Genomic DNA, 27,758 nt, shown 5'->3' on the forward strand with positions numbered 1-27,758 from the left:
TCTAGCTCAGAAGACAAATTCTGGGAATAAAAGGCTATTTCCTGGAAAGAACAGATAAAGTTGTGAATAAAACACCAACCACAAGGGGCCCCTGCGTTAAAAGCCAAGGCTTAGAGTGGCACAGGAAGCTTGTGAGAGTATCATCTTTCCCCCAGGAGAAGAGCTCAACAATAAAAGTTAAAAAAAAAAAAAAAAAAAAAAAAAAAAAAAGAGGAAATACAAAAAAAAAAGGAAAGAAAATGAGCACTAAATAAAAAAGAATCTTGAACATACAAAGCTACTATGATGATTAAAGAGAAGACTAAAACTCCAACTCAGTTGAGGTCAAAATGTCCACAAAGGAAGTGTCAAAGGGTAATTATGAATTGGAATCAAGCCCCAAAATGCTTCTTGGAAGTGCTCATAAAAATTTTTTAAAAGGGATGGAGCCAAGATGGTGAAGAGGACAGATGCTTCTTTCTGAGCTCCCCCAGTACCCTCAAACTGTTTATGAAATTCAGCCTCTGGCTTAGTTCTGGATTGTCAGAACTCATGAATATTGGAGTGCAATACATTACTAACAGAAGATAATCTCAAAATTTGCTGGAAAAAGTCTGGTTTTGCTCATGCACAGGGACAAAACAGCTAGGCCAGGCACAGATTCAGGCTGGCAGTGAGAGCACAGGAAACAGCTCACAGCTTAGCAGAAGAGAGGGGGTGGGGAGTGGTCCTTGCTGATGGGAAAGATTCCACCACAGTGTTGTCAACTCTGCTCTGGTTTCAAGCCAGTAGATCAGCAGAGAAGCTATAAAGACATAGGGTAAAAAGTGTACCTCAAAGTGCTGGAGTCACACAGGGCCTGGCCATACCCACTCAACACCAGGAGTGACTCAGCCCGATCCCAGCATAATCTCAGATCCCAGCACAGATGCTGCTGTTCTGCTGCTGCTTTGCTGCCACTTCCTGTTGCCTGTTGAGAAGCTTGAAATCCCTCATTGCCAAAACCCACATCCCCAGCACTTTTTTAAAAAATGAGTAAAAAGGCAAAGTGCGCTCTACCTATAGATAGCTTCTATAGTGAAAGAGAGCAGACTTCAAACCCTGAGTAGACTAAAAGCAGATTGTCTCCAAGATGAAGCCTCAAAGGGGGATATGACCTGGCCATCACCACACAAGGCTCTCCTAGAAGAAACTAAAAAAGATCTTAAAAGAGAGCTAGAAGAAGAATGGGGAAAAGAAAGGAAATCCTTGCAAGAGAGTCTGGATTAGGCATATTACTCATTAAAAGATTAAGTGGAAAAGAAAAAGAAAACAACTCCCTGAAAAACAGAATTTGTGAATTGGATAAAAAAAATAAATCCTTAAAAAAATAGTGAAATAGAAAAAAAAATAAACTCCATAGAACAAAACAACTCATTTAAAAATTCAATTGAACAAATACAAAAAGAAATAAAAAAGTAAATGAAGAAAATGATTCATTAAAAATCAGAACTGAACAAATGGAAATGAATGACTCAACGAGACATTAAGAATCAATCAAGCAAAACCAAAAAAATGAAAAAAAATAGAAAAACATATTAAATACCTACTTGGGAAAACAACTGAACTGGAAAATAGATCTAGAAGAGATAATCTAAGGATTATTGGACTCCCTGAAAATCATGGCGAAAAAAAGAGTACATACTATTTTTGAAGAAATCACCAAAGAGAACAGTGAAGATGTCATAGAATCAGAAGGTAAAATAGCCATTGAAAGAATTCATTGAACATCTGCTGAAAGAGATGCAAAAATTAAAATTCCAAGGAATATTGTGGCTAAATTCCACAACAATTGAAGCAAGGAAAAAGTACTACAAGCAGTCAAAAAAAAAAAAAAGAAAAAGAAAAAGAAAGAAAGAAAGAAAAAACAATTCAAATAACGAGGAGCCACAATAAGGATTACTCAGGATCTAGCAGCATCCACATTGAAGGATTCAAGGGCCTGGAATCTGATATTCTAAAAGGCAAAGGAACTAGGAATGCAGCCAAGAATAACCTATCCAGCTAAACTGTGCATTTTCTTGCAAGGAAAAAGATAGACATTCAATGAAACAGGTGAATTACATGTATTTCTGAAGAAAAATTCAGAGCTAAACAAAAAAGTTTTACCTCCAAATATAGGATTCAAGAGAACCATTTTTAATCATACATGTGAATAGGGTAAACTCCCCCATAAACTGAAGTGGATAGCAGAATCCTACAATATGTTGTTTACAAGAAACACATTTAAAGCATGGTGATACAGATAGCATAAAGATAAAAGGCTGCAGCAGAATGTATTATGCTTCAGGTAAATTTAAAAAAAGCAGGGGTAGCCATCCTGATCTCAGACGAAGCAAAAGCAAAATTTGATCTAATTAAGAGCGATAAAGAAGGAAACTGCATCTTGCTAAAAGATACCACAGACAATGAAACAAAATCAATATTAAACATATTGATTAAATATACCACACAAAGTGGTATAGCATGGGAATTACTAAAGAAGTTAAAAGAGCTGCAAGAAGAAATAGATAGCAAAACTATAATAGTGGGAGATCTCAAGCTTGCACTCTCAGAACTAGATAAATCAAATCACAAAATAAACAAGAAAAAAGTTAAAGAGGTAAATAAAACACTAGAAAAGTTAGGTATGATAGATCATTGGAGAAAACTGAATGGAGACTGAAAGGAGTACACTTTCTTCCCAGCAGTTCATGTAATCTAAACAAAAATGACTATATATTAGGACATAAAGACTTCAAAATCAAATGCAGAAAGGCAAGAATAGTAAATGCATCCTTTTCAGATCTGGATGCAATAAAAACTACATTCAATAAAAAGCCAGGGGAAAATAGTAAAATAGTAATTGGAAACTAAATAATCTCATTATAAAGAATGAATTGGTGAAACAGCAAATTTAATAGTGTCTAAACACAATTAATTTCACCCAAGAGAATGACCATAACAAAATTTGTGGGATGCAGCCAAAGAGATAATTTAAGGGGAAATTTTATATCTTAGAGGCTTACTTGGATAAAACAGAGAAAGAGAAGATTAATGAATTAGGCTTGCATTTAAAAAAGCTAAAAAAAGAGCAAATTAAAATCCCCAATCAAATTTGAAATTCTAAAAATAAAAGGACAGATTAATAAAATTGAAAGTAAAAAAAAACTATTGAATTAATAATAAAACTAAGAGTCAGATTTATGAAAAAAAACAACAAAATAGATAAACTTTGATCAATTTGATTAGAAAAAGGAAAGAGGAAAATCAAATTGTTAGTGTTAAAAATGAAAAGGCAGAACTTTCCAGTAATGAAGAGGAAATTAGAGCAATAATTAGGAGTTGTTCAACTGTATGCCAACAAATTTGATAAACTAAGTGAAATGGATGAATATCTTCAAAAATATAGACTCCCCAAATTAAGAGGAAGAAGTAAATTGCTTAAATAGTCCCATTTTAGAAAAAAAATAAATAGAACAAGCTATTAAACAATCCCCTAAGAAAAAAATCCCCAGGAACAGTTGGATTTACATGTGAATTATACCAAATATTTAAAGAACAATTAACTCCATTGTCATATAAACTATTTGAAAAAAATTATGGAATGAAGAAGTCCTACCAAATTCCTTTTGTGACACAAATATATTACTGATACCTAAACCAGGTAGAAAAAAACAGAGAAAGAACATTATACACCAATCTCCTTAATGAATATTGATGCAAAAATCTTAAATATAATATGAGCAAAAAGATTATAGAAAATCATGCCCAGGATAATATACCATAACCAAGTAGGATTTATACCAGAAATGCAGGGCTAGTTCAATATTAGGAAAACTGTATATCAATAACAAAATTGAAAAAAAAAAGATCATCTCAATAAATGCATAAAAAGCATTTGATAAGATCCAACACTCATTCCTATTAAAAAAAAAATAGAGAGTATAGGACTAAATGGACTTTTCCTTAAAGTAGTCAGTAGCATCTATTTAAAACCATCAGTAAGCATCATATGTAATGGGGACAAATTGCAATCATTCCCAATAAGATCAGGAGTGAAACAAGGTTGCCCACTATCACCATTACTATTTATATTGTATTAGAAATGCTAGCTGTGGTAATAAGAAATTAAGAAGAGATTAAAGGAATTAGAGCAGGTAATGAAAAAACCAAATTATCACTCTTTGAAGATATGATGGTATACTTAGAGAACCCCAGAGACTCTGCTAGAAAGCTATTAGAAATAATCCACAACTTTAGCAAATTTGCAGGATGCAAAATAAATACATATAAACCCTCAGCATTTTTATACATCACTAACAAAATCCAACCACAAGAAATACAAAGAGAAATTCCATTTAAAATAACTGCCAGTATTATACAATGTTTAAGAATCTACCTGCCAAGAAAAAGTAAAGAACTATAAAAGCAAAACTACAAAACACTTTCCACAAAAATAAAGTCAGATCTAAACAATTGGGAAAAAAATGTGCTCTTGGATAGATTAAGCATATATAATAAAGATGACAATATCCCTAAACTAATCTATTTATTTTGTGCTATACCAATCAAACTCCCAAGAAACTATTTTACTGACCTAGAAAAAATAACACCAAAATTCATCTGGAAGAACAAAAGATCAAGAATTCAAGGGAACTAATAAAAAAAATCAAATGAAGGCAGCCCAGCTGTACCAGATCTAAAACTATATTATAAAGCAGCAGTAACTATTTGGTATTGGCTAAGAAATAGACTAATTGATTATTGGAATAGGTTAGGTTCACAGTATAAAATAGTCAACAACTATAGCAATCTAGTGTTTGACAAACCCAAAGACCCCATCTTTTGGGATAGGAATTCACTATTTGAGAAAAATTGCTGGGAAAATTAGAAACTAATATGGCAGATACTAGGTTGACCCACACTTAACACCATACACCAAGATTAGGTCAAAATGGGTTTATGACCTAGGCATAAAGAATGAGATTATAAATAAATTAGAAAGGCACAGATAGTTTATCTCTCAGACCTATGGAGAAAGAAGGAATGTGTGACCAAAGAAGAACTAGAAATGATCACTGATCACAAGTTTTTGTACAAACAAAACTACTGCAGTCAAGATTAGAAGGGAAGCCTAAACTAGGAGAATATTTTTACAGTCAAAAATTCTGATAAAGGCCCCATTTCCATAATATTTAGAGAATTGACTCAAATTTATAAGAAATCAAACCATTCTCCAAGTGATAAATGTTCAAAGTATATGAAAAGACAATTTTTGGAGGAAATTGAAACTTTTTCTAGTCATATGAAAAGGTCTTCCAAATCATTATTGATCAGAGAAATGCAAATTAAAGCAACTCTGTGATACCACTACATACATCTCAGATTGTCTAAGATGATAGGAAAAGATAATGATGAATGTTGGAGGGGATATGGGAAAACTGGGACACTGATTCATTGTTGGCGGAATTGTGGATACATCTAGACATCCTGGAGAGAGATTTGGAACTATGCTCAAAAAGTTATCAAACTATGCATATACTTTGATCCAGCAGTGTAACTACCGGGGTTATATCCCAAGAGATCTTAAAGAAGGGAAAGGGACCTGTATGTGTAAAAATTTTTGTGGTTGCCCTTTTGTAGTGTCTAGAAACTGGAAATTGAATAGATGCCCATCAATTGGAGAATGGCTGAATAAATTGTAGTATATGAAGTTTATGGATTATTATTGCCAGCAGGACAATTTCAGAGAGGCCTGTAGTGACTTACGTGAACTGATGCTAAGTGAAATGACCAGAACCAGGATATTGTTATAAATTCCACAACAATACTATATAATGATCAGTTCTTATGGACATGACTCTCTTCAACAATTAGATGATCCAAATCAGTTATAATTGTTCAGTAATGAAGAGAATCAAAGAGAAACTATAGTAAATGAGTGCGGACTACAACATAGCATTTTCATTCCTTCTGTTATTGTTACTTTACATTTTGGTTTTCTTTCTCGGGTATTTTCACCTTCTTTCTAGATCCAATCTTTCTTGAGCAGCAAAATAACTATATACATATGTATACATATATTGTATTTAACATATACTTTAACCTATTTAACATGTATTAGACAACCTGCCATCTAGGGAAGGGAGTGGGGACAAGGAAGGGAAAAGTTGGAACAGATGGTTTTACAAGGGTCAGTGTTGAGAAACCACCCATGCATATGTTTTGTCAATAAAAAGCTATACTTTAAAAAAGAAACTTTAAAAAGCAAATAAGAGAGAAAGAAGGTAAAACATAATGAGAAAAGAAATCAGAAGTATGAAAGAGAGAATGAATAACTTGGGAAAGGAAGGCAATTACTTTAAAAACACATTGGAAAAACAGTCTACCTGGAAAACAGATGCAGGAGAGACAATTTGATATACTTGAAGGCAATGATCAAAAAAGGATCTTAGACAGCATCCTTCAAATGATCATCAGGGAAAAGTACCCTGATATTGTGGAAACAGAGGGGAAAATAGTCATTGAAAGAATATATTGGTCACCTCTAGAAAAATATTCCATAAGTAATACCACAAGGAACATTGATACAAATTTCCAGCACTATAATCTCAAGGATAAAACAAAATACTTCAACCTGCCAAAAGCAAATCAATTGCCCTGGAGCAATATTTAGGATTACTCAGTATCTGGCAGATTCTATAATGAAGGATAAGACGGCTTGGAGTACTATATTCCAGAAGGCTAAAAACCTGGAATATAAACAATAAGTACCCAGTGAGACTATGAATCATATTTCAGGAGAGAAGATGGATCATTAATGAAGTAAGAGACTTTCAATCATTTCTATTGAAAATAAAATAGAACTAAACAGAAAAATTTATCTTCAAACACAGGACTCAAAAGAAGCATAGAAAAGTAAACAGGGGAAAATAGATGATTTAAAAGTTAAATTGTTTATATTATTAGATGGTGAAATGATATCTGTAACTTTTGATGAGTGTATGTCTTATTGGGGAACTTAGAGATGGACATCATATGAATGGAGGGTTTGGCTGTGAATGGACTCTGCTGTGATGATATCAAAGAAAAAGACATTAATGTGTGTTATGAGAAAAGAAGAAAGGGGAGGCATAATAGGAAAAATTAGATTACATGAAGAAGCACAAAGATCTATTGCATAGAGAAAAAGGGAGGGCATGATCATTATCTGGAAGCTTGATCTCAGTAGTTTTGGCTCAAAGAGGGAATAACAATCATTCAGTTGCATATAGACATTTATCTTATCCTATAAAGAAGTAGGAGCAGAAAAAGGAAAGAAAAGGGAGGTGATGGATAGATGGAAGGGCAAAAACACTAGGAGAAAGGGTTAAGAGAAGAGAGGAGGGATGATAGAAGACAGAGCAGGTAAATGGCATAGTGAGTTAGAAAGAAAACATTTCTAAGAAGGGACAGAATGGAAAGAGAAAACAAAAGTATATACTAGGGAGAAAATAAGTTGGACTGTTAGGGACTTTCCTTCTGAGAATTGTCATGTATCAGCTGGTGGGGTGGACCCAGGAGGTAAAAAGGGGCTTGGCCTCTGAGACAGAAGATTGTTTCTTACAGGTGTTAAAAGTTCCTTGAAATGACAAGGGATGTGATCTTTTGCGAAATCTTTTCTTAGGATGCAGCACTAAGACGTCTCTCTTCTGAAGATCCACCTATGCAGTGCTGAGTGGGCTAGGCACAGGGTAATCCCAGAGGAGAGTAAATATTAATAACCAGCTTTGAATCCATTAATAAAGAAAGATGCAGAGAGAAGTAGAGGCAGAGATGTAGAGAGATTCAGAGATGCAGAGAGAGAGAGACACAGAGACATACATACCCTTGCTCTTGCTCCCTGCTAACCCCTGCTAAGTTAATAAAGAAAGGCTCTTTGGCATCTTAACATTGGCTCATCTTCATGTATATACAGAGAAGATTGGTATGTATGGCCCTGGCAATCAGTAGCCTCAGTTGGAGGTTACTTTGGAGGGAAATCTAGAACTCGCGATTATAATGAATGTTAATGGTTTGAATGCTCCCATAAACAGAAACAAATAGCAGAGTGGATTAAAAAAAAACCGAAGACTACAATATGTTGTTTATAAGAAACACATTTGAAAAGGAGATATATACAGAGTAAAGGTAAAAGGCTGGAGCAGAAATTAATATGCTTCAGCTGAAGAAAAAAAAAAGGCAGGGTAGCAATTCTGATCTTAGATAAAGCAAAAGTAAACATAGATCTAATTAAAAGAGATAAGAAAGGAAAGCACATTTTGTTAAAGGGTGCCATAAACAATGAGGTAGTAATGATACTAAATGTATATGCACCAAGTGGTAGAGCAAACAAATTCCTACAAAAGATATTAAGCTAGTTACAGGAAGTAATAGATAGCAGATCTGTACCAATGGGGCACCTCAAATTTCCTCTCTAAGAATCAGATAAATCTAACTACAAAATAAACAAGAAAGAAGCTAGAGAGATTAATAGAATCTTAGAAAACTTATACATGATACATCTCTGGAGAAAATTGAATAGGGACATAAAGGAATTCATCTTTTTCCTCAGTAGTACATAGTGCTTACACAAAAACTGACCACATATTAAGGCATAAAAATCTCACAGTCAAATGTAGAAAAACAGAAATAGTAAATACTTCCTTTTCAGACCATGAAGCAATAAAAATTATATTAAATACAGAGCCAGGGAAAGATAGATTAAAAACCAATAGGAAATTAAACTAATTATAAAGAATGAGTGGATTAAACAACAAATCACAGAAACAATCCATAGTTTAATCCAAGACAATAACAATAATGAGACAACATATCAAAATCTATAGGATATAGACAAAGAAGATCTTAGGGGAAATTTTACATTGCTAAATAGTTACATGAATAAAATATAGAAAAAAAGATCAATAAATTGGGCTTATAACTAAAAAACCTAGGGAACAAACAAATTAAAAACCTACAATTAAATACAAAATTAAAAATTCTAAATATTAAAGGAGAGATTAATAAAATTGAAACTAAGAAAACTATTGAAATAAATAATAAAACAAATAGTTGCTTTTATTAAAAAAAAAGAAAAAATAAATAAACCTTTGGTTAATTTAATCAGAAAAAGGAAAGAAAAAAAATTACCAACCTCAGAAATGAAAAGGGTCAACTTATCACCAATGAAAAAGAAATTAAATTTGGAGTTGGAGTTTTTTTGCCCAACTTTATGGCAACAAATCTGACAATCTAGCCAAAATAAATGAATATCTATATCTATCTATCTATCTATCTATCTATCTATTACATATATATAGCATGACATTACATATTATAATATATTATATATAACAATATAAATGTTATATATTATTAAAATATTTAAAATAAAATATTAGCAAAGGGATTGCAGCAGGATAATATAATATGACAAAGTGGGATTTATGCCATGAATTCACAGCTTGTTCAATATCAGGAAAACTATTGTCATAATCGACCACATCAATAACAAAACCAACCAAAATCATATGATAGTCCAAATAAATGCAGAAAAAACTTTTGCCAAAATACAGCACCCATTCCTTTTAGATAGCAAAGGGATAAAGGGAATTTTACTTAAAATAATAAGTGATATCTACCTAAAACCAACAGCAGGCATTATTTGTAATGGAGAGAAACTAGACTCAAGCACAATAAGATCAGGGGTAACATGAGTATGACCATTATCAACACTATTATTCAACTTTGGACAATACATGTTGGCTTTAGCAATAAAAAAGGAAAATAAATTAAAGGAATTAGATTAGGCAATGAGGAGATGATACTATTACTTTTTGCACATGATATGATCATTTCCTTAAAGAATCTTAGAAAATCATCCAATAACCTACTGGAAACAATAAAAAGCTTTGGAAAAGTTACAGGATAAAAAATAAACCCACACAAAGTATTGGCATTTCTATATATTTCTGCCAAAGCCCAGCAGCAAGAAATAGAAAAAGAATATCTGTGTGTGTGTGTATACACACACACACACACACACACACACACACACACACACACACATATATAAGGTTAAACTATTCACATCCCTGGATGAGAAAATGATACTTGTAAATCTTGATAACTGTATCTGTTATTGGGACACTTAGAGGGGGCATATATTGACAACAACTGTTCATATGGATGGTCTTTGATGTGATATTATAGAAAATGTCATTAAAATATGGGAAAAGGATTGTATTGGGAAAAGAGAAAGGGGATGGGAAATGGGACAAAATAGATAACATGAAGAGGAACAAAAGGCCTATATAAAATAGAAGGAAAAAAGGGGGGAATGAGCATTGTTTGAAGTTTAGTCACATTAGTTTTGGCTGAAAGAGAGAATAATACATTCGCTCACTTAGGCATAGAAATTTATCTTATTCTATAAAGAAGTGGAATGAAAAAGGGGAAAGAAAATGGAAGGACTGGAAGTAAGAGAAGAAAGAAAGGAGTAAGAGAAAAGAGGAGGGAACCCCAGAGAAGGGATGATAGAGTAGGTTAGAAAAAAAGACAACTGACACATGGCAGAACACTCAGAGCCCTATTTGACTGATTAGCTATAGTCAGACACACTGCAACTCAACTCTACATAATGATGTCCTTTTTGTCTTTTTGAAAACAAAGGACAGCAACAAACCAAAGCTACTAAGGAGGGTCAGAGTGGAAAGAGTACAAAACTATATAAAGGGGAGAAAATAGGATGGATGAAAATACACAGCTGGTAGTCTTAACTGTGAATTTGAATGTAATGAACTCATAAAATGGAATTGAATAGCATAGTGGATTAAAAATACAGAATCATAAAATGTGTTGTTTACAAGAAACATTTGAAATAGAGAAACACATACAAAGCAAGAGTAAAAGGTTGGAACAGAATTTATTATGCTTCAGCCAAAGCAAAAAAAAAAAAAAAAAAAAGTAAAGAAAAGAAAAAGAAAGAAAGCCAGATCTAATTAAAAGAGATAATGAAGGAAATTATATCTTGTTAAAGTTACCATAGACAAAGAAGTTAATGTTGATACTAACCAAGTGCACCAAGTAACATAGCATCAAAATTCTTAGAGAAGTTAAGCAAATTATGGGATGAAATAGAGACCAAATTATACTAGTGAGGGTCCTCAACCTCCTCTTTCAGAATTAGATGAATCTACTCACAAAATAAAAAAGAAAGAAACTGGGGAGGAGGGGGGAGGTTAATAGAGTGTTAGAAAACTTAGATATGATAGACCTCCAGAGAAAAGTGAATAGTGACACAAAGGAATATACCTTTTTCTTCACAGTACATGGCACCTACACAAAAATTTAAAATGTATTAGTGCATAAAAACCCCCCAATCAAATGCAGAAAGGTAGAAATTGTAAATGTTTCCTTTTCAGACCCCGATGCAATAAAAATTATATTTAATGAGGGCCAGGAAAAGATAGACTAAAAAACAATTGGAAATTAATTTTAAAGAATGAGTGGGTCAAACAACAAATCATAGAAACTATAATTTAATCCAAGAGAATGACAATAATGAGACACCATTCCAAGCCTATAGGATACAGCCAAAGCAATTCTTAGGGAAAATTGTATATCTCTAAATAGTTATAGGGATAAAACAGAGAAAGAGAAAATCAATGAATTAGCCATGCAACTAAAAACACAGAAAAAATGAACAAATTAAAAATTAGAAGTTCTGAAAATCAAAGGAAAGATGAACACAATTGAAAGTAAGCAAACTGTTGAACTAATGCATAAAACTAAGAATTGCTATTCTGGAAAAACAAAGACAAAATAAATAAACCTTTGATTAACTAGATTAAGAAAAAGGAAAGAAAAAAAAAAAAAAATTACCAGCATCAAAAATGAAAAGGGTGAATTTACTACCAATGAAGAAGAAATTAAAAGCAATAATTAGAATCTAATTAGAATCTATTTGAACAATTTTATGCCAGAAAATCTGATAATATAACTGAAATGGATGAATAGTTACAAAAATATAAATTGCTATGTTGAAGACACATATGTTTTGGAAAATAAAAAGCTTTAATTTTATATATATATTGCCCAATTTAACAGACAAGGAAATTCAAAATTTTAATAGTTCTATTATAGAATAAGAAATGAAACAAGTCATCCATGAACTCCCTAAGAAAAAAAAATTCTAGGCCAGATGGAATTACAAATGAATTTTAACAAGAACAATTAATTCTAATGTTATATAAATTATTTATTTATTGACCGAGGCGGTTGGGGTTAAGTGACTTGCCTAGGGTCATACAACTAAGAAGTGTTAAGTGTCTGAGACCAGATTTGGACTTAGGTCTTCCTGACTTCAGGGCTGATGCTCTATTCACTGCACCACCCAGGTGCCCCTAAATTTGAACAATGTTTTTACTTTATTGGACCATTTGATCAAAGTATCAAAACCATTTGGTACCGACTAAGAAATAGAGTAGTCAAGCAGTGGAATAGGTTAGGATAACAGGACAAAATAATAACTATAGCAACCTAGTGTTTGACAAACCCAAAGATCCCAGCTTTTGGGATAAACAAAAAATGCTGGGAAAATTGGAAACTAATATGGAAGAAATAAGGGCTTGACCCACACCTAACCCAACATGCCAAGATAAGATCTAAACAGGTTCATGACTTAGACATGAAGAGTGACATTAAAAACAAATTAGAAGAACAGGGGATAGTTTACCTCTTATATTTGTGGAGAAGAAAGGAATTTGTTTCCAAAGAAGAACTGGAATACATAATTGAACAACAGAGAGATATTTTTGATCATATTAAGTTAAAACACTTTTATACAAACAAAACTAATGCAGACAATATCAGAAGGGAAGCAATAAATTGGGAAATCATTTTTACATTTTAGTGTTCTGATAAATGCTTTTGTTCTTTTTTATAGCTTTTTATTCACAAGATATATGCATGGGTAATTTTTCAGCATTGACCTTTGCAAAACCTTCTGTTCCAACTTTTCCCCTCCTTCCCTCCATCCCCTTCCCCAGATGGCAGAAGACCAATACATGGTAAATATGCTAAATTTTTTGTTGAATATGATAAATATATATATATATATATATATATATATATATACATATATATGTGTATACACACACACATTCAGTTATTTTGCTGCACAAGAGGAAACAGACTTTGAAATAATGTAAAATTAACCTGAGAAGGAAATCAAAAATGCAAGCAGACAAAAACAGTGGATTGGAAATGCTATGTAATGGTTCACACTCATTTCTCAGAATTTTTTCACTGGATGTAGCTGGTTCTATTCATTATTGAACAAATGGAACTGATTTGGTTCATCTCATTGTTGAAGAGAGCCACGTCCATCAGAATTGATTATCATATAGTATTGTTGTTGAATTATATAATGGTCTCCGGGTCTGCTTATTTCACTCAGCATCAGTTTATGTAAGTCCCTCCAGGACTTTCTGAAATCTTCCTGCTGGTTATTTCTTTACAGAACAATAATATTCCCAAACATTCATATACCACAATTTATTCAGCCATTCTCCAATTGATGGGCATCCATTCAGTTTCCAGTTTCTAGATGCTATAAAGAGGGCTGCCACAAACATTCGTGCACATACAGATCCCTTTCCCTTTTTTATGATGTCTTTGGTATATATAACATCTGATTCAAATTTATATGAATTCAAGTCATTTTCCAATTGACAAATGCTCAAAGGATATGAAGAGACAATTTTCAGATGAAGAGATTAAAACCATTTCTAATCATATGAGATGTACTAAATCACTAATGATCTGAGAAATGCAAATTAAGACAACTGTAAGATACCACTACACTCCTCTCAGACTGGCTAAGATGACAGGAAAAGACAATGACAAATGTGGGAGGGGATGTGGGAAAATTGGGATACTGACACATTTTTGTTGGAACTGTGAATGGATCCAGCCATTCTAGAGAGCAATTTGGAACTATGCTCAAAGGTTTATCAAACTGAGGCAGCTAGGTGATGCAGTGGATAGAGCACCAGCCCTGAAGTCAGGAGGACTTGAGTTCAAATCTGGTTTCACTTAACACTTCCTTGCTGTATGACCCTGGGCAAGTCACTTAACTCCTATTACCTCAGGGAAAAAAAAGTATCAAACTGTGTATACCCTTTGATCCAGTAGTGTTTTTATTGAGTCTATATCCCAAAGAGATTTTAAAGGAAGGAAAGGGACCCACATGAGCAAAAATGTTTGTGACAGCCCTTTTTGTAGAGGTAGGAAACTGGAAACTGAGTGGATGCCCATCAGTTGGAGAATGGTTGAATAAGTTATGATATATGAATGCTATGGAATATTATTGTTGCATAAGAAATGATCAGGAGGATGATTTCAGAGAAGCCTGGAGAGACTTACGTGAGCTGATGCTAAATGAAATGAGCAGAACCAGGAGATCATTGCACATGGCAACATCGATATTATATGATGATCAATTCTGATAAACACAACTCTTTCCTACAACGAGAGGATTGATGCCAGTTCCAAGGATCTTGTGATGAAGAGAACCTACATCCAGAGAAGACTGTGAGAACTGAATGTGGATTACAACATAGAATTTTCACTCTTTTTGTTGTTGTTTGCTTGCATTTTGTTTTCTTAGTCATTTACTTTCTTTTTTGTTTTGACTCTATTTTTTCTTATGTAGCAGGATAATTGTATAAACATGTTTATACAGATTGGATTTAACATAGTTTTTATCATCTTTAACATATATTGGATGATTTCAGAGATTCCTGGAGAGACATGGAGCATGAACTGATGCTAAGTGAAATGAGCAGAACTAGAAGATCATCACGCATGGCAAGAGAAAGATTATATGATTATCAATTCTGATGGATGTGACTCTCTTCAACAATGAGGTGATCCAGGCCAGTTCCAGTGGTCTTGTGATGAAGAAAACTATTTGCAACCAGAGGGAGGACTGTGGGAAATGAGTATGGATTACAACCTAATATTTTCATTCTTATTGTTTGTTTACTTGCATTTTGTTTTCTATTTCTTAATCTATTTTTTCTTGTGGAACATGATATTTGTGGAAATATATAAGAATTGCACATGTTTAGCATATATTGGATTACTTGACATCTAGGAGAGGAGTTGGGGAGAAGGGAGCGAAAAAAATTGGAACACAAAGTTTTTCAATGGTTAATGTTGAAAATTATCCATGCATAGGTTTTGAAAATAAAAAAAAATACTTTAAGAAAGAAAATACATATATATTAAAAACGAAACAAAAAAATGTTTCCTTCCTTATATACATGGATAGAGTAAACCTTAAATATACTGCCTAAACTAACAAACCCTGAGGAAAAATAAATCACATTTTGTTTCCTTCATGACCAGGTCATTAAAAAAAATCTTTAATTCCTTCCCACCAGAAGCTGCTCTCCTTAGTGCCAGTTCATTTGAATTGCTTGCTAAACCTAACATCTGGATCGAGAAATACTAAGTTTACTTTTTTTTCAACACACAAAGTTTGGTTTCTATTTTATTGCCATACTAGAAACAAGTGAAAGATTATACAGACTTGATGAAAGTCCTAGGACCCTTTTCTTCAGCCTTCCCTAGAATTCAAATGCTTACACTATAGTTTTAGCATGAGGGATTCAATCCTATTCTTTGGAGTTTTCACAAAATTTGAGTTCCATGAAAGCAGTATTTAACATGGTTCTAGTTCCATCAACACTGGGATTTAATAAGGTGGAACCTCCCATAAAGACACAAGATGAATGAATTGATGTGTAATATGTGTCAGAATTCTTCAACTTCTTTTCATGAAATGAGAAACATTTCCAATAATTTAATGTTAGATTAACTTCCCTTTTGCCTCATTTCACTGTGATTTATTGTGTGACTCAGTGCCAGGGCTGTTTATTTTATAAATCATCCTGTGGAAATCAATGAGGAAATCCAACTAATCAAGGAGGCAAACAATAATTCATAACCCACATGTCTTTTTGCAGTTTTGGAGGAAGCTTAATTAAAGGTTTTCTTTCATTAAATTTCAGTATTATCTCCAAAATTATCCATAAGATATTCTTCCCTCAGGTTGCTTTCAATATTTCTGTCTGAGAATCTGAGGATCAGAAAATTTAAATGACTTGTCCCAGGTTACATAACTTTTTGGAAATTAAAAAATAGAGATTTCAGATACACTAGTTTGCCCTTTTCCTAGACAGTGGGAATAAAGTGGAGGGAGTACTGTGTAAGATATTACTTACGTAAGAAAGGTGAATGATCAAAGGAATAATGTTATATTAATTTGTGTGGTGTTGTTTATATGATACTAGAATGCAGAAAAGACAAAAAAGTAATATAAAATATAGTTGAATAAGGCATTCTGGAACAGGTGAGTTAAGTCTTGAATTACTGTGAGGAAGGGGAAAATAATTGACAACATAATCAGACTATTTGTAAAATTATTGCAAGGATCTATGAAGAAGAACAAACAGAAGGTTAAAAGAATTAAAAACTAAGCTTGATATCCTCCTATTAGGAAAAAAAATAGGAAGGTAAGTTGGTTGTGAATAACTCGAGTAGTTTCTCATAGTTGTACTGTTATAAAAATGAAAACTTATTTAAAGAAGCCATCTCTAAGCAGATTTTCATTTTCTGAGACCCCATGAGCAAAGTTTTCAATTCCACTTTTACCCCTTCATGACAGACTTGATGAGGAAAGGAACAAGTTCCTTATAAAATACGATTGATCTTGGGAAATAAAAGTTGATGATGTCAAATGAATTGGGCAAACTATCTTTTCATACCTGCATGTTATAGAAAGCAGATGAAATCTCTCTCTAACCCTTTCTCATCAGCTCACAACATTCTCAAAATATTAAAGCACATTCGAGAAAAGTAATTTACTCACACAAGTTCTTTTAAAATGCTATTTACTTCAAGGTGCCTAAAAACTTCTTGATTTGAAACAAATAATAAATTAGATATATACTCCTTTTGACAGAGCTAAGACTTATTTTCTCTTGGTGCTTTTTCTTCCAGAAAGAAAACATCACTGAGATCCTAGAGAAATTTGTTCTTTCAGAAATAAATGGCTTATAAATGATGAATAGGATGGCAATGTATTGAAGAGGAGGAAGACAAAATTACAAATGCTACAAGGTCATGTCAATATTCTGTTATTTTCTACTCATATGTAAAAATAACCTCCTTTAAAAATGTCTTTAAAGAAAAATTTATGTCATTTTTCTATACTGTCCTCCGATAAAATAATGCCATAACTAATAAGTACAACTAAGTGAAACTGGCATATGCTCAGTTCTGCACATTATATTCTAATGCTATATTTCTGGAATGATTGTCATATGTTTCATCATATTATCCTTTTTAATTGTTGCATAAATCTAAATTATTTTCTCTGCTTTGTCTGTTGGCCATTTTTGTTTTAGCTGAAGCATAATAGATTTTTTCCCAGCCCTGTATTTTAACTCTGTGTGTGTCTTTCTGGGTTAAAATGTGTCTCTTATAAACAAGATATTTAATCTATCAGATCTTTGGAGAAGAAAGGGAACTATTGTGAAAGAAGAACTAGAGAACACAATGAAATGCAAAATAGACAACTTTGATTACATTAAATTAAAAAAGAAATTTGCACAACCAAAACCAACAAAGCCAAGATTAAAAGGAAAACACAAAGCTGGTGAAAAATAAAATTACAGACAATATTTCTGATAAAGGCCTCATTTCTAAAACACATAAAGAATAGTGTCCAGTTTATAAGAATACAAATCATTCCTCAACTAGTAAATGGTCAAAGAATAGACAATTCTCAGATAACAAATTAAAGCCATTTATAGTCATATTAAAAAAATGCTCTAAACCACTTTTAATTAGAGGAATGCAAATCAAAACAGCTCTGAGCTGCCACCTCACACCTTTCTGATTTGATAATATGACAGGAAAAGAGAATAATAAATACTGGAGGAGACATGGGAAAATTGGGACACAAATGTATTGTTTGTGGAGTTGTGAAATGATTCAATAATTCTGTAGAGTAATTTGGAACTATGCCAAAAGAGCTCTCATACTATGCATAGTCTTTGATCCAGCAGTACAACTAGTGGGTCTGGATCCCAAAGAAATCATAAAGGAGGGAAAAGGATCCACATATGCAAAAATGTTTGCAGCAGGTTGGTTGTTGTTGTTTGTTTGTTTGTCTTTCAATGGCAAAGAATTGTAAAATGAGTAGATGTCTATCAACTGGGGGCAGGATGAGTAGGTTATGGTATATGAACCTAATGTAATATTATATATATATATATATATAAAGATGAACAAGCTGATTTTAGGAAGTCCTGGAAAGATTTGCATGAACTAATTCTGAGCAAAATAAGCAGAGCCAAAAATGCATCACATAATCTTGCAAATTGTGTGATGATAAATTATGAAAATTCTTCTCAGCAGTTCAGTGATTCAAGACAATCCCAATAATGTCCAATGAAAAATATAATCTATATCCAGAAACACAACTAGGGAAACTGAGTGTACATCAACACATACTTTGTTCACTTTTTTCTTTTTCTTCTGTTTTTTTTTTCTCTTGAATTTTTTTTTCTTTTAATTGTTCCATCCCAGCATGATTCATAAGGAAATGTGCTTTTACAAATGAATATATATGTTGAAAAAAATAAATGAAAACATATTTCCATTTAAAAAAGGAAATCAAAAGATTTTGTTAGATTATGATTTCCAATCCATTCTGTTGTCCAATTCTGTTTTATGATTGAATCTGTCCTATTCACTTGCATAGTTTGATTGCAAACTGTTTATTTCACTTCTTTCTATTCATTTTTTATGCTTCATTTTTTCAAATAAATTTCCTCCTCAAACTCTGCTTAGCTTTTGATTACTGCATCCCTTTACTTATCCTCACTCTTACTACTACCAACTTTTCTCTTTATACTTTTTCTCTTAAGCTATTCTTCTCCTATGCTCAATTATATGTGAATATTACTAAGTAACTAACTATATATAACTATACTTCCATATAATTTTATTGTTTCTTCTTTGAACCAGTTCAAATAAGAGTGATGTACACGTATTTCGCACTTCACCACTCATTAAATCCTCTGTTATAAAAAAGTGTTTTTTGCATACTTTTTTTTTTAAAGTGAGATAGTTTTTCAATTTTCCTTTTCTTTTTTCTCTTCTCTCAGTTCATCATTTCCATTATTTTTGTAAGATCACACTTAAGTCCTCTGTCTCAGTAGAGTCCTTATAGCTTCTCTACTTATGGTTGGTAGGGATTTCATGTATTATACTCCCATATAGAAATATAAACAATTTAATCTTGACTAATCTTTTATGATTTCTCATTCAGATTTACTTTTTCATGTTTCTCTTTAGTTTTGTTTTTAAATATCAAGTTTTTCAATTCAGTTCTGTTCTCATTAGGAATTTTTGAAAGTTCTCAATTTCATTAAATTTCCAGTAGATTCCCCAGCTCAGATGCCACAGTGGCCTGGCTCCCCATCCCCGTACCTTGCCCCAGACTTCCTGTGCTTTGTTCTGGGCTTGGGAGTCTGATTGAAACAAACCTTTTCTGACGCTCTTCCAAAGCATCTTCTGAAATTTGTTGTACTCTCAATATTTGTGGGTTCTGTCCATCTAAAACAAGGGCAGAGACTTAATCTGTTGTTAATTTGAGGGAAGCTCAGAGGAGGTCATATGAACATGTGTCTGCTTTCCACAATCTTGGCTCTGCCTCCCAAGAACTCAATAGTTCTCTTAATATCAATTTTATTAATTTCTCTTTTGAGTTTCAGAATTTGTAATTTGGCATTTAATTTGGGTATTTGATTTTTTCCTAGCCTTTTTAGTTGCATACCCAATTCATTGATCTCTATGCTATTTGTATAGCTATTTGGAAATATAAAATTTCCCCTAGGAATTGCTTTTAATGCATCCCATCAATTTTGGTATGTCATCTCATTGTCATTCTGATGGATGAAATTATAAATTGTTTCTGTGATTTGTTGTTTGATGCTCTCATTTTTTAGAATTAGATTATTTAATTTCAAATTGGTTTTTAGTTTATCTTTCTCTGCCCCTTTATTGAGTATATTTTTTATTGCATGGTGGTCTGAAAAGAAAGCATTTACTATTTCTGCCTTTCTGAATTTGATTGTGAGGTTTTTATGTCCTAATATATGGTCAATTTTTGTGTGTCATGTACTGCTGAGAAAAAAAAAAAAAGTCTATTCTTTCTGTCCCTATTCAATTTTGTCCAGAGGTGTATATGTTGGCTTTCTAGGATCCTATTAAGTTCCCTGGTTTCTTTCTTATTTTGTGGTTATATTTGTCTGATTTTGAGAGAGACATATTGAGATCCTCCACTAATATAATTTTTCTGTCTATTTCTTCCTGTAACTGGTTTAAAATCTCTTACAGGTATTTGGCTGTTCTACCCCTTGGTACATATACATTTAGTATTCTTACTACTTCATTATGTTTGGTAACCTTTATCAAGCTGTGCTTTCCTTTCCTATCTTTTCAATAAGATCTATTTTGACTTTTGCTTTATTTGAGATCAGAATGGCTACCTCTGCCTTTTATTTTTACTTGGTTGGTTTTATGAAAAAATGATAAAATAGATAAACCTTAATTTTATTAGAAAAAAGGAAGAAAAGAAACAAATCAACCATATCACAAATTAAAGAGGTGAACTTGTTACCAATGGCAAAGAAATGAAAGCAATAATTAGAACTGAAATATATACATTATTCAGCTGAAGTATAATAAATCCTGTTCCAGCTTTTTACCTTTACTATGTGTGTGTCTCTCTGTGTCAAATATTTTCTTGTAATCAACATCTTGTAGGATTCTGTTTTTAATCCACTCTGCTATTTATTTCCATTTTATGGAACAATTCATCACATTCACTTTCACAGTTATGATTATCAGCTCTATATTTCCCCTATCTTGTTTTCTGCCTATATAAACGTTGTTCTCTGCTTCCACCCTGTCCTTAGGAGTGTTTTTTTTAACCCACCATACATACTATTTTTTTTTCACCCTTCCCCCCTTCTTTAATTTTTCTCCTAGTCTTTCTGCCTTTCCTTCCATCCTACCCCTCCCTTTTCTTTCCTTTCTTCTCCTACTTCTTTGTAACATTAGACTAATTTCTATACCTAACTGAATGATTAAATTATTTTCTCTTAGATCCAAAACTGATGAAATCAAACTTCAGATCCAAAACTGATGAAATCAAACTTCAGATAATATTTATTTCCCTTCTCCCCTCTCCCACCTCAATTGTAATAGTCATTGAGGGAATTACAATTACAATCACAAAAAATAGGTCCTTTGCATCATTGTGACTTCTCTTTCCTTTTCCAGTACAGAGCTTTTCCCACTACTTAATGTATTTTTTATTGATATCATCACATCAGAGTCAATTTGAAGCCATACCCACAGTTCATGATTGAAAGTCTCTTACTTCATTGAAAATCCATCACTTCCCTTGAAAAATGATGCTGTTTCTAGCTGGGTAGTTAAATCTTGGTTATAACCTTAGGTCCTTTGCCTTCCCAGATTATGGTATTCCAAGGCATATGATGGTTTATTATAGAAGCTGTCAGATCCTCAGAAATCTTGACTATTGCTCTTTGGTATTTTAAATTGTTTTAATCTGGCAGCTTGAAGCATTTGTTCCTTGTGATTGTAATTTTGGAGTTTTTGCAACAATGTTTCTTGGGGTTTTCCTTGTGGGATTTCTTTCTGAAGGTGATTGATGGATGTTTTCAATGAGTATTTTCCCCTCTATTTTGAGAATATTGAAGCAGTTTTCCTTAAAGAATGCTATCCAGGATCTTTTTTTGGTCATGGCATTCAAGTAGGTTAGTAATTTTTAAATTATGTCTTCTGGATCTCTTTTCTGGAATAAGGTATTTCATATTTTCTTTCATTTTTTTCATTCCTTTTAATTTGTTTGATTGATTCTTGCTGTCTCAGAAAGTTATTAGCTTCCAAAAGTCCCATTCTAATTTTTAATGTGTGATGTTCTTCAGTTAGATTTTGTATCTCCTTTTCCCTTTTATCTTCAGTTGATTTCTTTTTTTTTTTGCATTTTATCAATTGTAATTTTTTAAGTATTCTTCAGTTATTTTTTCCCTTCTTTTTCCAAGCTGTTAACTCTCTCTTGCTTATCTCTCATTTTCTTTCTAACTTTTTTTTTTATCTCTTTCTTGCCTTTTAAAGTCTTTTATGAGGTCTTCTAAGAAGCATCTTTTGAGTTTTAGACCAATTCACATCACTCTGAGATTTTATCTGTGTACATTTTGTTGCTGTGTGAGTTGGTGTTTTGGTCTTCCCTATCACAATAGTGGCATTCTATGGTCAAAGTTTTCTGTTTCTTGCTTATTTCCTTTCCTTTCCTATTGGTGTTTCCTCTTTTATATTTTTATAGTTGAGCTCTGTCCCAATTGAGCACTGTCCCAATCTTCCTATTCAGCACTGAGCTTTGAGCACAAGTGCCCTTCACGTTTGCAGTGGGTAGCTTTACCTGTTCTTTTCAAGAAACATCCTGTTTTTTTCAAAGTTTGCCTTCTAAGCTGGGACTGGAAACTGCCCCACTGGTTTGTTTCTGTACTGAGCCAAGTTTGAGGGTCTTAGTTTCTGATTTGCTGTGATTAAGATCCTCTCACAGGCTTTCCAGAATTTTTTTTTTTCCTGAGAAGTGCTCAACAGCCTTTTCACACTAGTGAGACTGACCTTTCTTGAAGTTTTTCCAGTCTATCCTGAGTTGAAGAGTGGTTTCATTACATCAGACTGTTTAGAGCCTTGGTTTCATGTGGTTCTCAAAGGAAACTGGGAGAGCTGGAGCAGCTTTCTGACTTTAGTCCTCCAACTTGGCTTCACCTCCAGAAGATCCCAAGTGCTCTATTTCTTTAATACCACTACTACTGAAGCTTGTGTTATCCTGCCTAAGTCCCCAGTAGTTAATTCATTTATTTCTCTCTGTCTTGGGAGTTCTGATATACCTGATTACATAACATACCTGATTAGCAGGAGTCAAGTGGGATTTCTTTTAGGGAGAACATCTTGGGATATTTTTCAGGAGATAAATGTTGTATTGTTTCAATTTCTACTTTACTATCTGGCTTTGTGATATTTATATATTATTCATTGAAATATGACTCCTAGGTTTTTATTTTTTAATCAGGAGTTTCATGTAGTGGAATAATTCTTAAATTATCTTTCCTCAATTTATTATCTAGGATAGTTGTTTTTCTTATGAAATATTTCCTCTATATTTTCAGTCTTGATTTTGTTTTGTTTCTCAACATGCTTTATCAAATTTTAAGATTTCTTCATGTAAGATTTTCCCCTCTACTCCTGATGCTCTTGTAATATTTTGTCATATAAAGATCTATATTTCTCTGATATTCCCCCAACTATACTGTTTTTTCAGGGCAGGGTAGGTCTTACTTAACCTTTGTATTTCCTGTAGTGACCTAGAGTATTACTATGCAAAGAGATGCTAAGTAATTGCTGTTTGAATAAACCAGAGATAAGATATTTGTGCTCATATACAAGTACAGGTTGAGACCATCTTTTATACAGAACAGGTATAGCATTACTCAACATGTCAAATTTTGCATGAGCTTCTTATTCTAGACACAGGCAATTACCAATTACTCTTCAGCTAGCCTGACTAGAGCTAGTCAGAATTATTCACAGGAGACAGGTTTGATGTCAAACTATTATTTTTATTACTTTTATTTGGACTTTAGGGAACTAAACTATAGATGGAACAATAAGAAAGTTCTGTGGGAGATTGCTTATATTGCTTGTTATTTTCTTCTCTGAGCTCTTGGACTTTTCCAAAATAGATTAACAAATTCCTTAGCTGCTGATAAATCTAAAACAAAGAAAGCAAATGAGAATGGTCTTTGAAGAATTGAGAGAAAGAAAGAAAGAAAGAAAAAGAAATCTGGAAAGAAAAAAAAGATAGTCTCCCTTCTTACACATAGCCTTAAAAAATCATAATTAAGTCATGTTCAAGAAGAAAGTATAGTTAGATTAACGTAAGAGAAAAAGGCAAGAAACATAGTATTGATGACTGAAAGTTTATCCCCTGACTTTTAAATGTGGTTTATATTGTGTTAGTTATTTCCTTTCAGTGTCTGTGGCTTGCTAATTCTTCTCTTTTATTCTCCTGCTTGGTGAGAACAGTTTAAAGATTCATATTTTTGGTTCCTGTTACAATTGTTTTCATGAAAATAAGCCTTTATAATTATCATCCCCATTGTTTCCTGCAGCTACTATGATTAGACAGTTTTTGTTGTCATTCCTGGTAAAATGAGTATCAGAGAAAGGAAAGAGATTTTGGCTGTCTATCAAATCTCAAAGAGAAGCAGCATGTCGAAGGGCATTGGCAATGAGGCTTAAATTGAGGAAGACCTAAGCTTAGGGTTTGCCTTTGCCATTTACTGGATATGTAGCCTAGCAATCCTTAATTGTCTCAAGAACATTGGAGGGGTTCTCTTAAGTAAAATACTGGGGAGGAGGTAAGGGGAAAGGGAAAGAGAAAAGTATAATCTGGGGATAATAAAATGTCAGGAAATACAGAATTAGCAGTTTTAAGCACAAATGTGAATGGAGTGAACTCTCCCATAAAGCAGAAGTGGATAGCAGACTGGATTAAAAGCCAGAACTCTACAAAATGTTGTTTACAGGAAACACATTTAAATCAGAGTAATACATGCAGAGTAAAGGTAAAAGGCTGGAGCACAATCTATTATGCTTCAGGTGAAGTAAAAAAAGCAGGGGTCACCATCCTGATCTCAGTTCAAGCAAAAGCAAAAATTGATCTAATTAAAAGAGATAAGGAAGGAAACTATATCTTGCTAAAAGATACCATAGACAATGAAGAATATCAATACTAACTATGTATGCACCAAGTGGTGTAGCATGGAAATTCCTAAAGGAGAAATTAAAAGAGCTGCAAGAAGAAATAGACAGCAAAACTATAATAGTGGAATATCTCAGCCTTGCTCTCTCAGAATTAAATAAATCAAACCCCAAAATAAATAAGAAAGATGTTAAAGAGGTAAAGAGAATACTAGAAAAATTAGTTATGATAGATTTTGGAGAAAATTGAATGGAGACAGAACAGAGTACACTTTCTTCCATGGAACCTATACAAAAATTGACCATATATTAGAACAAAAAGACCTCAAAATCAAATTCAGAAAGGTAGAAATATTAAATACATTTTTTTCAGATCATGATGCAGAAAAAAATTGCATTCAATAAAAAGCCAGGGGAAAACAGAGCAAAAACAAGTAATTGAAAACTAAGTAATCTCATTCTGTAGAATGAATGGGTGAAACAGCAAATCATAGCCACAATCAATAATTTCATTCAAGAGAATGACAATAATGAAACAAAATACAAAATTTGTGGGATGCAGCCAAAGCAGTAATAAGGGGAAATTTTATATCTCTAGAGGCTTACTTTTATAAAGTAGAGAAAAAGAAGATCAATGAATTGGGCTTGCAACTATAAAAGCTAGAAAAAGAGCAGATTAAAAACTCCCAATCAGATACCAAACTTAAAATTCTAATAATAAAAGGAGAGATTAATAAAATTGAAAGTAAAAAAAAAAAAAACTATTGAATTAATAAATAAAACTAAGAGCTGGTTTTATGAAAAACAACAACAACAACAACAAAATGGATCAACCTTTAGTAAATTTGATTAGAAAAAGGAAAGAGGGAAATCAAATTGCTAGTCTTAAAAATGAAAAGGGAGAACTTTCCAATAATGAAGAAGAAATTAGAGCAATAATTAGGAGTTAGTTTCCCCAACTTTATGCCATAAAAGTGAAATGGAGGAACACCTATAAAAATATAGGTTGCCTAGATTAGCAGAGGAGGAAATAAATTACTTAAATAGTCCCATTTTAGAAAAAGAAATAGAACAAGGTATTAATCAACTCCTTAAGAAAAAATCCCCAGGACCAGATGGATTTACATGTCAATTCTACAAAACATTTAAAGAACAATTAACTCCAACAAAAGGTAAACTATTTGAAAAAATAGGGATTGAAGGACTCCTACCAAATTCCTTTTATGACACAGATATGGTACTGATACCTAAATCAGGTAGGATGAAAACAAAGAAAGAAAATTATAGACCAATCTCCCTAATGAATATTGATGCAAAAATCTTAAATAAAATATTAGCAAAGAGATTACGGAAAATCATCTCCTGCATAATATACCAGGGTCAAGTAGCATTTATACCAGAAATGCAGGGTTGGTTCAATATTTGGAAAACTATTGACATAATTGACTACTTCAATAACCAAATTAACAAAAAAAAAAAATGATTATCTCAATAGATGCAGAAAAAGCATTTGATAAAATCCAACATCAATTCCCATTAAAAACAGTAGAGTGTAAAGGAATGAATGGAGTAAAATAGGTAGTAACATCTATTTAAAACCATCAGTAAGCATAATATATAATGGTGATAACTGGAACCATTCCCATTAAAATCAGGAGTGAAACAAACTTGCCCACTTTCACCATTACTATTCAATATTGTCTTAGAAATGCTAGCTTTGGCAATAAGAAATGAAAAAGAAATTAAAGGAATTAGCAGGTAATGAGGAAACAAAATTATCACTCTTTGCAGATGATATGATGGTATACATAGAGAACTCCAAAGATTCTACTTAAAAACTATTAGAAATAATCCACACCTTTAGTAAGTTGCAGCATACAAAATAAATACACATATATATCATCAATATTTTTATACATCACAAAAAAAAATCCAATAGCAAGAGACACAAAGAGAAATTCCATTTCAAACAACTGTGAATAGTATAAAATATTTAGGAATCTATCTGCCAAGTGAAAGTAAGGAACTATATGAGCAAAACTACAAAACACTTTCCACACAAATAAAGTCAAATCTAAACAATTGGAAAAATAGTAAATGCTCCTGGACAGGTTGAGCAAATATAATAAAGATGAAAATACTACCAAAACTAATCTATAGATTTAGTGCTATACCAATCAGACTCCCAAGAAACTATTCTAATGACCTAGAAAAAATAACAACAAAATTCATCTGGAAGAACAAAAGTTCAAGAATTTCAAGGCAAATTATGAAAAAAAAAAAATCAAATGAAGGTGACCTAGCTATATCTGATCTAAAACTATATTACAAAACAGTGGTCACCAAAACCACTTGGTATTGGCTAAGAAATAGACTAATTGATCAATGGAATAGGTTAGGGGAACAGGACAAAATAGTCAATAACTATAGCAATCTATTGTTTGACAAACCCAAAGACCCCATCTTTTGGGATAGGAATTCATTATTTGACAAAAAGTGCTGGAAAATTGGAAACTTGTCTGGCAGAAATGAGGCATTGACCTACACTTAACACCATATACCTACATAAGGTCAAAATGGATTCATGATCTAGACATAAAACATGATATTATAAATAAATTAAACAAACATAGGACAGTTTACCTCTCAGTCCTGTGAAGGAGGAAGGAATTTGTGACCAAAGAAGAATTAGAGATCATTATTGATCACAGAATAGATAATTTTGATTATATTAAGTTCAAAAGTTTTTGTACAAATAAAACTAATGCAGACAAGATTAGAATAGAAGCAATAAA

This window comes from Sarcophilus harrisii, chromosome 3 (assembly GCF_902635505.1).
Source record: "Sarcophilus harrisii chromosome 3, mSarHar1.11, whole genome shotgun sequence".
Taxonomy (NCBI): domain Eukaryota; kingdom Metazoa; phylum Chordata; class Mammalia; order Dasyuromorphia; family Dasyuridae; genus Sarcophilus; species Sarcophilus harrisii.